Source organism: Dysidea avara, chromosome 5 (genome assembly GCF_963678975.1).
Source record: "Dysidea avara chromosome 5, odDysAvar1.4, whole genome shotgun sequence".
In the NCBI taxonomy this organism is placed as follows: Eukaryota; Metazoa; Porifera; class Demospongiae; order Dictyoceratida; family Dysideidae; genus Dysidea; species Dysidea avara.
In genome coordinates this window covers 5670858-5684175 of record NC_089276.1, presented here as the reverse complement: position 1 = coordinate 5684175, position 13318 = coordinate 5670858, and the positions used below count along the sequence as shown (strand labels likewise).

The following is a 13318-nucleotide window of genomic DNA, read 5'->3' as shown; positions in this document are numbered from 1 at the left end:
ATTGCAATTACAACTTTTTCACTGCTACCAGTGAAATACGGGATAAATTTCACTGCTACTATTGAGACTTTTGTATGGGCACTGAAACGGGTATGGTATTAGGTTGAAAACTTACAAACAACAAATAGATACAGTCGCGTCAAGAGTTTATAATATAAGTAAGGTATTATGAACTCTTGGTCGCGTACTTTCAACTAACCCTACATGCTCACATTCACAGAATAGCTGAGTGTCAATACCACAGACAAACAGCTCTGGTGTTTTGCACCCTTAACCCACAGTTATTAACTTTCAATTCCTGCCTAGGTGCTACCATGTAATTAGTACAATAGCACGTGTATTACTGGTATCATGCAGAATTTTTTTTGTACCCATGAGTGATGTGTGCAATTGCTTCAACTTACACTTTAACTGCTTCAATAACAGGAGGGTATATGCTTACATGGTTGGTAGAGACCATCAGAATACGCTTTTTAACCCTTTCTTACCAAAGTTATTTCATAAAACCACAGAAAAACCTCAGGAAATGATATTTTATGGCTTGTGTGATCTTTGCGCGATACGTGAGGACCCCACCCATTAATTAACATGGAACGCTATATACCATATGAAAGCCCTCTCTCCCTTCTACCCAAACATCTAAAAACCTTACAGGGAAACACATAACTCGCGTGCTTTGAAGTGAAAATAGGCACATTGTTATTCTTCACCATAGCAGCGAAAGATGGCAGCATGCCATCTTGTTATAACCCCGGGTTGCATCATACTGTATATTTTTAGAATCCTTATCACGCGAGGAACAGTTTTATTCTTAGTAGAACACAACATGATGCTCAGAGCGAAAGTTATCGATATTTAAACAGGTACAATTGTTTTTGATGTGTTTTTGTGTGTTTATAAGTGTTGATAGTTTCCCATACTCGTTCTTACTGCTTTGTGTTAAACTTTATTATATAGAAACGTCTGGGCCTACTCAACAAATCGGTGGTTATTTCAACTCGTAGCCCTTAGGATGAAGGAATTATGGGTCCATTTATAAAAGCCACCCATAACAAGCATTTTTTGGCAATATATTAGCTATTCGGTAATAAAGGGTTAAGGCTTCCTATTATTTTTTTCTAGAAATTATTCCCTAGTATGGAGTGATTCCTAAACTGTAGCCAATTACATCTGTATACTACTGTATAAAAGCAATTGCTAGCAAGCATAAATTGCCACTATTGATATACTCTAACAGTAGGACTGGGGGATAGTATGTGCATATCGGAATATTGGGATAGTATCACTATCGGTATCGCCTATATCGCTTGAAAATTTACTATCGGACAGTAATTAACAAGTAAAATATGGGGAAATATCTGCAAAATGCTTTAAAATAATAACAAGAATCAGCCTAAAAGGCTGTTTAATATCTTATGCAAAATACATGCATGGGTACATCCCTCCTTACAACTCTCTTTGAAGGAAACTAATAGGAAATACGTGAATTATCACTATCGTTTTACTATCGTCTATCGTGAACAGATATCGTTCGGACAGTGAAAATTTCACTATCGCTCAGCCCTATCTAACAGTATAGTAATCTTCCCTGTACCATACAATGCCTTTAATGCTATAAAGAATGAAGAAAAGTGTTGGTACCTGTCTTACATGCAGGACAACTTATACAGTGAAACCTCACTTAGCGGCCACCTCTTTAATTAATGCATTGGGAAACAAGCATTAATACTAGTATTTTAAAAAACTTTTAATTCTACATTGAAGTAGGGATCTAGCTATGCACTACTTTTTATTACATAGCTAGATCCCTACTTCAATGTTAAATTAACAATTTAAAAAAAAAGCTAGTATGTTTAGTTATGCTAGTATGTTTAGTTACGTACAATGTAACTTGCATTGGTCCACTTGTATTTACCACATCTGTAGGTATGGGAAAGGCAGATACCATCACTTATAAACATCTTGCCCATTTGCTCTGTGAGAAATAGGAGTTCCCCATATTCTGTGGTTATGGGCAAGCTTTGCTGTAGTTTGAGGTTCTCCTTGCTGCGCTCTTCACTAATGTGTGCCAGGGGATCATGTTCTAGATCCAAGTGTCTCTGTGTGCCTCCAGCTATCGACCTTGCTGTTGCTGAGGGGCACCCATCTCCAGTTTAGAACAATAATACAATGATTTTATATTGTGCTTGCTTCTTTTTCTTATAAAATAGCTATGTCTACCAGAATAATCTAACTTGTAACTATTATATCATACATGACTGTTGTATTAGAATATATCTTGAGTCAGCCAAGCGGTGTGCAGCAAGCTAGACCAATAAGGAGTAAGGTGATCTTGTTTACTGTCAAGTAAATAACTAGATTGTTATGAGATTGGGTCTCTGTTGCTATTAGTCCACCTAGATCTTTATTTGGTGGGCATGATCACAAACCTATTGCGAACCGGATCCCAATCATGAAGTTGCAGATGTGCCAGGACTGAAGCGCTTCTGAAATCCAGCTCTGAAATAATTTGTGGCATCTAAATATGCTGCTGACAAGTATAAGATAAAAGAAAAGACAGGGCACAAAGGGCCTACACTCGTTGGAACCCCCAAAGGCACATCCCACTGGTGAGTTTGTTATTGTGGCGTAAAATGGTGACTGTGTGCTGCTCCGTTTGGCCTCTAGCCTTGCAACTGTGGTCATTGAGGCAGGCAGTGAGACTAAAATTCGAGTTTTGGCAATATTTTAAAATTCTATATCCAGCCAATTGCAATTGTTTTGTTATATTTAATGCTGTTATATGGACTAGTATTATTCTGTAAAGGTGATTTTCGTCGTGTAAAATGTCTCTAGGATGATTTTTGAAGGTGCAATGTTGGGTGGCGTGCAAAATTTTCAGAAGGATTCCTACTTAAGGTATAGTCACAGGCAATCATTCACAATTTTGAGTGCCGATTGATACTTTTTGAGAAGCCCATAAAACCAGTCTAGCAGCGTGAAAAGTTTAAATGAAGGTGAAGCCCTTCATATTTAATGTTTTTAGGCCACTCCAAATAAGACTGTAGTTTCCCATCCTGATGTTTTTGTTATTAGGTGTGGGCGGGAGGCTTATTATCATTATTCATTACTAAAGATGTGACTGCTCTATTAGAGTATCTCAATCTTGAGAGGATGTCAAGGTCATGAAAATTGCTTCTTTGCAAGCTAGCAACCACCAGAACCGTTCATTTTTAGGTTTCATTGTACTTTTTAGCAATGTAAAATAAAATGCTCCGTGAGAGGTTTCCAGAAAGCAGTACAGGAAGAAAAATAATGACAATAATGACATGCAATGAGGGTGCCCAGACGTGATGCAGGTGGAGGACAGGAAACTACACTCTCATTTGGAGTGGCCTTATGTAGCTACAGTGTAGTTTGAGGTAGGTGGAACATTACAAGTTGTTGTAGTAACACAAGTAAGCCAGCCCATACATTGCTCAGCTCCAGCTATCACTACCATGTTTTCCACTGCCAAATACAGCAAAAGCTGTAGGCTCTATTGGTATTTCTGGGGCATAGTGATTTATTTATTTATTTATTATTAATACTGTGCAGACCTCCATTAGGGAGTATAAAGCACAGATACATGCAAGAAAACAAAATGTACAACATTTTAGACTATATAGCTGGATTAATACAAAAATAGTCTACAATCCTTTTTTGAAAGCCATCTACATTGGTTGCTTCAATTGCAGTAGCTGGGAGGCTGTTCCATATTTTGATAGTGGCAGGGAAAAAAGAGTGCAAATAAATGTTTAAGTGGGCTGATACCTGTCTGAATCTGTAAGAGTGCCCTCTTGTACATGTGGTTATTGGCATAGGAAGGTGGTAACTGGAAATGGATGTTTCATTATGTAATATTTTAAAAAGCATGATAGCCCGTGAGATTTCTCGCCTACACTCCAAAGATGTCCATCCAAGTGAGTTTAACATCCCTGTGACACTAGACATAAAACCATAATCACCAGTCACAAATCTTGCGGCTCTACGCTGCACCGACTCAACTAAGTTTATGTTTTTATTTGTAAAAGGTGACCACACAACACTAGAATATTCAACAACTGGTCTCACCATAGATATATAGCAGGCTTCTTTCACCCTAGCTGGGCAAGAACTAATGTTTCTTTGTAAAAAACCCCTAACTTGGTTTGCTTTATTAACAATTTTCTTAATATGTTCATTAAATGTTAAATGCTCATCCAGAATAACTCCCAAATACTTTGCATTAGGCACTGATCTCACCTCCTCACCATCCATATGATAATAATACCTTGAGGGGTTTTGTTTGTTTGTAATGCGCAGTAGCTCACATTTGGATAAATTAAACGTCATTTGCCATGTTTTTGCCCATTGTGTTAGTGAATGCAGGTCTTGTTGTAAAATATCATGATCTGCAGCAGAATGTATTGCTCGATAGAGCAACACGTCATCAGCATAAAGCCTAACAGATGATTTAACATTACCGGGTAGATCGTTGATATAGCAGAGGAATAATAATGGCCCTAAGACCGTCCCCTGAGGGACTCCAGATATCACATTACTAGGGCTACTGCTTTATCCATTTATAATCACTTGTTGAGTTCTATTTGTCAGAAAATTCTGAATCCAATTGAGGGTATTGTTACGAATCCCATAATGTGATAACTTATGGCACAGACGTTGGTGTGGAACTTTATCGAACGCTTTCTTAAAATCTAGTAACAGCACATCAGTTTGCAAGCCTGAATTCAGATTTTGTAGAAAGTCATCCACAGTTGATAGAAGTTGGGTTTCACAAGAGTGACCCTTTCTAAAACCACTCTGATTATTGCATAAGATATTATTATCCTCCAGGTGTTTATAAATGTTAGAACTAATAATATGCTCGAACACTTTACAGCATATGCATGTTAGGGAAACCGGCCGATAATTCAATGGGCAAGACCTATCGTCTTTCTTATATATTGGAACCACATTTGCATTCTTCCAATCATGAGGTAATTGACCTTGTTCCAATGATGCCTTGTAAATCACAGATAAGATGGGTCCAAACTCAAAAGCAAGTTCCTTTAGAAGTCTAGTTGGAACCTTATCAGGGCCAGGAGCTTTAGATGTATCAAGATTCTCTAAAAGATGAATAATGCCCTCTGTACTGATGTCTATGGGAGGCATTTCTGGGTATGGTGTGCCATCTAGAACAGGCACCGTTGATGTGTCCTCACTTGTGAAGACCGTGGTAAAAGCCTCATTGATTAAATCTGCCTTGCCTTGTGGGTCACTAAAAACAATTCCATCATCCTGTAGAGTTGCCACACCACAGTGATCATTCCTTTGTGATTTGATAAACGACCACAATTTCTTTGAAACTGATCTTCCTTGTCCGGCCAGATTATAAATATAATTATTATATGCTCTTCGACATTGCTGTTGTGACTCCTTTTTAATTAGGTTATACTGTAACCAATCTAATGACAAACCAGATTGGCGAGCACGTTTGTACAATCGATGTTTACGACGAGATAAAGATCTGATATGACGATTAATCCACGGTTTCTTGGCACTAGATGTTATTTGTTTAGTTGGAATTGTGCTAAGGCACTTATGACATACATTCTTAAACTCTTCCCATAAACTATTGATTGGAGTAGATGGAGAATAATAATCAGTAAGAAAAATGGAGCATAAATTCTCTGTCATCTGATGGAGTTGTGACATGTCCACTCTTGACCACTGATATATGCTACGTTTAACTGGAGGACCTGTCTGAGCAGAGGTCAAGGATTTAATAAGAACCGCTTCGTGGTCACCAATTCCGGGAATAGGGTAACATCCACTAAGAAGGGAAGGTCTATTTGTACAAAAAATATCCAAAATATTATTTCCTCTAGTTGCAAACTTTACAGTCTGTGTGAAGCCGTAACCATTTATAAGCTCTAAAAATGTGTCACAGAAGGAAACGGGGTATGAACCATGCTTTGCTACATTATTTTCCTGATACCGTATATTAAATTTATTAGATCCTGTGAAAGCATTTTTGTTGTGTTTCTTCCCAGTGACTAAGATACAAGCCTTCAAAGAGCTTGTTTCACTCAAAAAAACTACTAAAAGTTTAATAAAACATCTATACAACCAGTAACTTGAAAAATCGTTTCCACAGGACCTAGATATTTTAGTTGTTTAGCCACTTGTGTTGAAATTATAAGGATTCAGTAATCTGTTAGTCTGGTTTTTGGCATGCGTTTTTATAAAACATCGCTCTATTGTAGACCACACACCCAAGAGCAGTCTTTGTTCTGTAGTAAAAACAAACAAGCACAATTAGTTGTATTGCTAACACAACACAGTTGTTGAAATTATTTATCCCTGCTTGGTTTAAAGCAGGTTTTGTAATTTGTTCCACCCACGCATTTTAAATTATTCCGTAACCTTAAATGGTACTTCTAAATTGCTGTGTAGCATTGGGTGACTGCTTATTTGAGTATACGCGAACACTACTGTAGTGGCCTCACAACACGCATGCGTTCAAAGGTATATATCTCGTAGATGGAATATCTTATGAGGAAATGGTTTGTACCACGTCACTCTGGTTTAATGGCCAGTTTCTTAAGCTTTATCCAACATTGTGTAACAAGGTTTACCCGCGCGACAACGACCTTCAAGTTGATTTAGCAATCATGAATTAAAGCAAAAGTATAGCTGTAATGAATACAAAACTAGAGAGAGCGAACCACACTCAACTTGGCCTTATATACTAAAAGATTACATCATACTTATTATTCAATATTATGTCACAGTCTAATTAATCATCATTACATCATCCTCTCCTTTAATGTATGCCCAGCATACTACCAACGAACGTAATTATCATATCTAGTAGGTGGCTGATGAGTTCTAGAAGGGTATCTTCTTGGTACATCTACAACCTCTGTAGATAAATGTTCATCACTTGACTGCTGAGATACAGTTGCACTTTCTGTCTCCTGTTCCTCCACCACAGGTTCCAGCACCCTAGACTGTTCAGAAGCAATTGTCAGTTGATTGTCATTCCCCACACTGTCATCACCAGCATGACCAGTCAATTGATCATCATCCTCACCCTGTACATTTTCATCAATATCGTCATCATCACTTGAATCCTCTAGCATCAAATCAGTCTCTGAATTCAACCCTGACTCCAAGTGGTGCAACCTTGCAGGTGCTGAAGAGACGAAGGCATCATTCCGTGAACCATATGCGATGCTACTAGGTTCCTCCCTAATATCTGAAGGGCACAATTTCAGTCGATTAAAATGGACTACCAATCGCTGCCTCCTACCTTGGCAGCGTTGAATCCTATAAGTCACATCAGATAACTTCTTAAGAATCCTGAAAGGTCCACTCCATGGGCGATGCAGTTTCTTACAATAGCCACGAGGAACAACAGATGTATACAACATAACCAAATCCCCCACACTGAAGGGCTTGCCATGCCTTTTACGATCGTACAACTCCTTTTGCCTATCTTGTTGTAGTCCCATTCTGCTCTGCACCTGACAGTAGGCCTCTTGCATAATCCTACCCTGCTGAGATACAAAGTCATTAGCATTCTCTGCAATCTTACCAACTTCACACAACAGGTCTACAGGTATCCTTGCCTTTCTCCCAAACATAAGGAAGAATGGAGAATATCCAGTGGTAGACTGAATACTGGTATTATATGCCATACAGGTAGCCCTCAGGTGTGATTCCCAATCTTTATGATTTTCAACTACAGTTGCAAGCATGCTCAAAATTGTACGGTTTGCCCTTTCCACTAATCCGTCCCCTTGTGGATGGTAAGGGGTAGTACGAGTTTTCTGAATCTGTAAAAGTTTACACAACTGTTCAATGATTTTGCTTTCGAATTGCCTGCCCTGGTCTGAATGAAGTCTATCTGGCAAAGAGAACCGATAAAACATCTCATTTAACAATTTACAAGCAACTGTCTTGGCTTCCTGATTAGGTATGGCCCATGCTTCCAACCATTTGGTAAAGTAGTCCTCAGCTACCAAAATATAACAGTTTCCATGTTCGTTCTGAGGAAAAGGGCCCATAATGTCCACAGCAATCATTTCCATAGGGTACTGAACCTTAACAGGCTGCAAAGGAGCCCTACCATGTGGTGGTGTAGTTTTCCGAGCAATACACTTGCTACAAGTAGCACACCAACTCTGAACATCATTAAAGTGTCCCGGCCAGTAAAATCTTTCCTTCAACTTTGCAACTGTTTTCTCCACCCCAAAGTGCCCACCACCAACATCTTCATGTACTCCATGTAATATCTCTTTCTTGATACTATCAGGAACAATCAATTGGGCCACTGCATTGGTACCTGCCACATTCTCAAAAAGTCGACATAAGATCCCATCCTTAACCAACAGCTGATCCCAAAGCTGTATCATTTTTCTCCATTTCGGTCCTCCATGAGCAGATGTAGGCAAGTTACCAGCTTCCTTAGCTCTCAGAAAGGGTCCCACAAGGCTGTCCTCCAACTGCTGGTTTCTCAGGTCTTGAAAGGTGTAAGTAGATGACAGGAATGTAGTGGCTACCATCTGATCAACCAAAGCATCCACATCCTGATCACAAGGGAGGCGAGATAATGCATCCGCATTATTATGCAACTTGCCTCTGCGATGCACTATTTCAAAATCAAATTCTTCCAACTGTTCTAACCAGCGAGCCAATTGACCCTCTGGCTCTTTAAAGTTCCTAATCCACACCAGTGAGCCATGATCCGTACGCAATTTAAATTGCCTTCCCAGCAAATATGGTCGAAAATGATTTAGAAATGTAACCACTGCTAACAACTCCTTACGGGTAACACTATACCTCCTCTCAGCCTTGGTTAAAGAGCGACTCGCATATGCCACAACATGTTCTTCACCATTGTGTTCCTGAGAAAGAACTGCCCCAACACCTTGGTTACTAGCATCGGTGTCCAATATAAATGCCTTGCAACAGTCAGGAAAAACAAGTACTGGTGCAGACACCAAAGCCCTACGTAATGCCTCAAATGATTCCTGACACTGAATGGTCCAATTAAAAGGGCGATTACGTTCAGTAAGCTGGTATAATGGTCTTGAAATCTGAGCACAATCTTTAACAAACCTTCTATAATAATTAACGAAGCCCAAAAACTGCTGCAACTCTTGTTTATTTAATGGTGTTGGCCACTGGAGCACCTTTAACACCTTCTCAGGGTCAGTGGCAATACCTTCTGGAGAAACAATATGGGTCATTCCATACCAAATCAACCAAAAAAAATCCCAACCCCTTCATATTTTCATGAAATTTGGCATAGACATGGACTCTACTAAGAAACTTTCTCACACCAAAATTTGGCCCATTCTATTAATCTCCCTTTAAGATATGACCGCTCAAAGTTTATTAGAAAATATTACAGCAGCTTACACAGGTTTAATAAAAGTGCCATAACTGTGTCAGTGATTGCCACAGTACCTTTCTGTTTAGAGTTTTGGAATGCTTATTAAATTCTCTTTCAAGTGATATATATTTCATTATAATTACTCAAAGGAAAAGGTCAAACCACAAAAATGTGACTTTTCCCTTTGATCTCAGTTTTTCAAAAATGGATATTTTAATTGCTTTTATTTTTTGTTCAAATATTCTTCTAATAGCCTTCTTTCATGCCGGTAAGTTTGAAGTTGGGATGGCAAAGGGATTATGAGTTATGGCTACATACGTAATTCTTACATGCTACAGGGGGTATAACTATGAACACTACTACAACAATACAAACTTTTAAATTCAATTATAGTATGGAATCTTATGAGAATGTGGTCAAGTTGTAATACACATACAGTTGGAGGCATAATACGCAGGTATAATCACGAGATTAAACAGAAGTATTAATACTCTCCATTGCTGAAGGCACACCAATATACCCCATGTTATGTATATCAATGCAGTTACACTGAAACCTCTCTAATCCGACACCTCTCTAATCCAGAGTATTTCCATTGTTTTGTATACCAAAAATACTTTCTATGTGATACTACCTCAATAATCCCACATCCTTGCTAATCCGACACACTTTTTTTTTTATCCCAATGAGCGTCGGATTATAGAGGTTTCACTGTATGATAACTGGTGCAAATATTGTCAAAAGTCCATAATAGAGATTGTATGCCATAATCATATTGGGAAGATTTGGTAGTAAATTATCTTATGGCACTGTAAGTTTGGTAAGGAAAAGGGTTTAAGTTTTCATAACTTTGCCACACAACCCCCCTGCCAAACTTCTCTGCTATTCCGTATAGTGCCTTTGACATGTAAAATTTGTTTTATAAGATCTGTATGAAAAGTTGTTTGACATAACAGCTACTTTTCATGAAGTGCCAGTGCAAAGAAAACTCCAGAGGGGAATAGTGCATTGTTCCAAAATCTGGTAATGTTTTTTTTTTTAACTTTGTAACTCAGTAATAGAATGTGCTATGGCCATGAAATTTGGAGTAGTTACACACAATTGAACACTGATAATGTAAACCAATTTTCTTGAATTTTTGCAAGTTGAATATGAGGTGTAAATTACTGACCTACAACTCCTGATTTTTCATGAAAAATGCATCAAGTCAGTGACAGTTTAAGATATCCTACAGTACACTTACAACATTTAGTGTTTGCCTACAGTATAGCAAAAAAATTTACATGGCGTTTTTGATTACCGCTTTAGAATATGTCATGCAAGCAATTATGTGAAAAGCTAAATACGCATCAACTACTACTACATACTTGCATAGGGATCCAACTTCTTTACATATTATTATTATTATTGTACGTACAAAAGTTACTTAGCATAGCTTATTTGATAGGGTATATAGTGTATACGTATACTGCTTAATCTATGCAGATTAAAATTTTATAATTTTATCAATTTTAAATATATGATATTCTAAGCTAAGTGGTCTAAATTTCGTTCATTAGTTCATGAAAAGCAACACAAAGTGTGTGAAGTGGTAGGATTTGTTGAAAATAAAGTTAAGTATTCTAGTATATCAGTGCATGGATTCCATTCATTGCTGGACATATATAGTACCACTGTCGGTGTTGTACAGTCAATAAGGATTAATCAAAGTACAGTGTCTGATGGTGAACAACTGCACGTATGTCCAGCAATGAATGTAACCCACTAATACTCAAAAGTTTCAGACAATGAAAGTATTCTTTTACAAATTTATTTTATTGGTTTTGAAATATGCAACAATGCTTTTGTCTGTGTTGATGTCCATAAATATTATGAAGTTTTCCGTGTTACTGGTGCAATACATTTTTGATAATTCATGCTGATATACAGAGTAAATTTATATAGAGGTCTTGATCTCACAGACAGTCTATACTCTACCACCTAAACTGCTATAGTATCTCTGATGACAAGGCAATGCTATTATGCTAATGTCTGTGTTGTTCCCCATCTGAAGTCTTCCTTGTGACTTTATGAAGTATATGTCAGACAAGCACTATACAGATCTAGAATAATAACAGAAAAGTTTAGCGGAGAAATTGTTTGGAAAATTTGGTTAATATACCAAATCACAACCCTTATGAAGTTTCACAGTTTTGTCAAACTATTTTCTTCACCAAACATAAGCACCAAAACTTCCCAATATATGGTACAAAATCTCTATTATGGACTTTTGATGGTATTTGCACCAGTTATCATAACTGCATTAATATACATAACATGGGTATAATTGGTGTGCCTTCAGCAATGGAGAGTATTACTACTTCTGTTTAATCTCGTGATTATACCTGCGTACTATGCCTCCAACTGTATGTGTATTACAACTTGACTATATTCTGATGAGATTCCATACTATAATTGAACTTAAACTTTGTATTGTTATAGTAGTGTTCATAGTTATACCCCCTGTAGCATGTAAACATCAATAAGAATTATGTATGTAGCCATAACTCATGATCCCTTTGCCATCCCAACTTCAAACTTACTGGCATGAAAGAAGGCTATTAGAAGAATATTTGAACAAAAAATAAAAGCAATTAAAATATCCATTTTTGAAAAAACTAAGATCAAAGGAAAAAGTCACATTTTTGTGGTTTGACCTTTTCCTTTGAGTAATTATAATGAATTCTATATCACTTGAAAGAGAATTTAATAAGCATTCCAAAACTTTAAACAGAAAGGTGCTGTGACAATCACTGACAAAGTTATGGCCATTTTATTAAACCTGTGTAAGCTGCTGTAATATTTTCTAATAAACTTTGAGTGGTCATATCTTAAAGGGAGATCAATAGAATGGGACAAATTTTGGTGTGAGAAAGTTTCTTCGTAAAGTCCATGTCTATGCCAAATTTCATGAAAATCCGAAGGGGTTGGGATTTTTTTTGGTTGATTTGGTATGGAATGACCCATATGCCCCAAAAACTTTACCTCCTTCTTACAAAATGAACATTTCTTAAGTTGTACCTTGAGATTAGCATCACGGAGCCGGTTAAAGACTTTAATTAAATTCTGGAGATGTTCATCATATGTGCGGCCCAATACAATAATATCATCAAGGTAAACTAAACAATCATGCCACTGTATCCCAGCCAACAAAATATTCATCAAACGCTGAAAAGTTGCCGGGCCATTACACAACCCAAATGGAAGAACATTAAACTCATACAAACCTTCCGATGTAATGAATGCAGTCTTCTCTCTATCCTTTGGCTGCACTTCTACCTGCCAGTAACCGCTGGCCAAATCTAAAGTGCTAAACAATTGTGAGCCAGACAAAGTTTCCAGAGTATCCTCCACTAGTGGCAATGGATATGCATCCTTTCTTGTGATGGTGTTAAGTTGACGATAGTCAACGCAAAAGCGGCTAGTGCCATCTTTTTTCTTAACCAAAACTATCGGTGAGGCCCATGGACTATTTGAAGGTTTAATAATCTCCTTTTCCAACATATCATTTAGAAGTGTGCGCATTTCCTCTTTCTGTTGTGGTGACATTCTACGAAATCTTTGACGAATAGGTGTAACATTTTTGGTAACAATCTCGTGTTGTAAAATATCCGTACGACCCAGCTGATCCTTTGACACAGCAAATATATCTGCATAATCCATCAGAAGTGTAAACAGAAGATGCTTCTCATTATCACTTAATGAAGTATTTCCCACTAATTCCTGAAAAATATCTTCAAGAGCAGACAATTCCTTGCCAATATCATGCGACACAGTGGAGACAGATATTCCACTATCTAAATTAATACCATTCACTGACTTGTGATTATCAACAATTTCAACAGCTTCAGACAAAGTGGCCACGTTGGCTCCTGA

The 13318-nt window shown here is 37.6% G+C and overlaps 1 protein-coding gene across 1 annotated transcript in view; it reads right to left on the bottom strand.

Annotated features, from left to right (window-relative positions):
* LOC136256564 (receptor-type tyrosine-protein phosphatase S-like) overlaps window positions 1-13318 on the bottom strand; it is a 36039-nt gene that overhangs the window by 2202 nt on the left and 20519 nt on the right. The window lies entirely within an intron of this gene.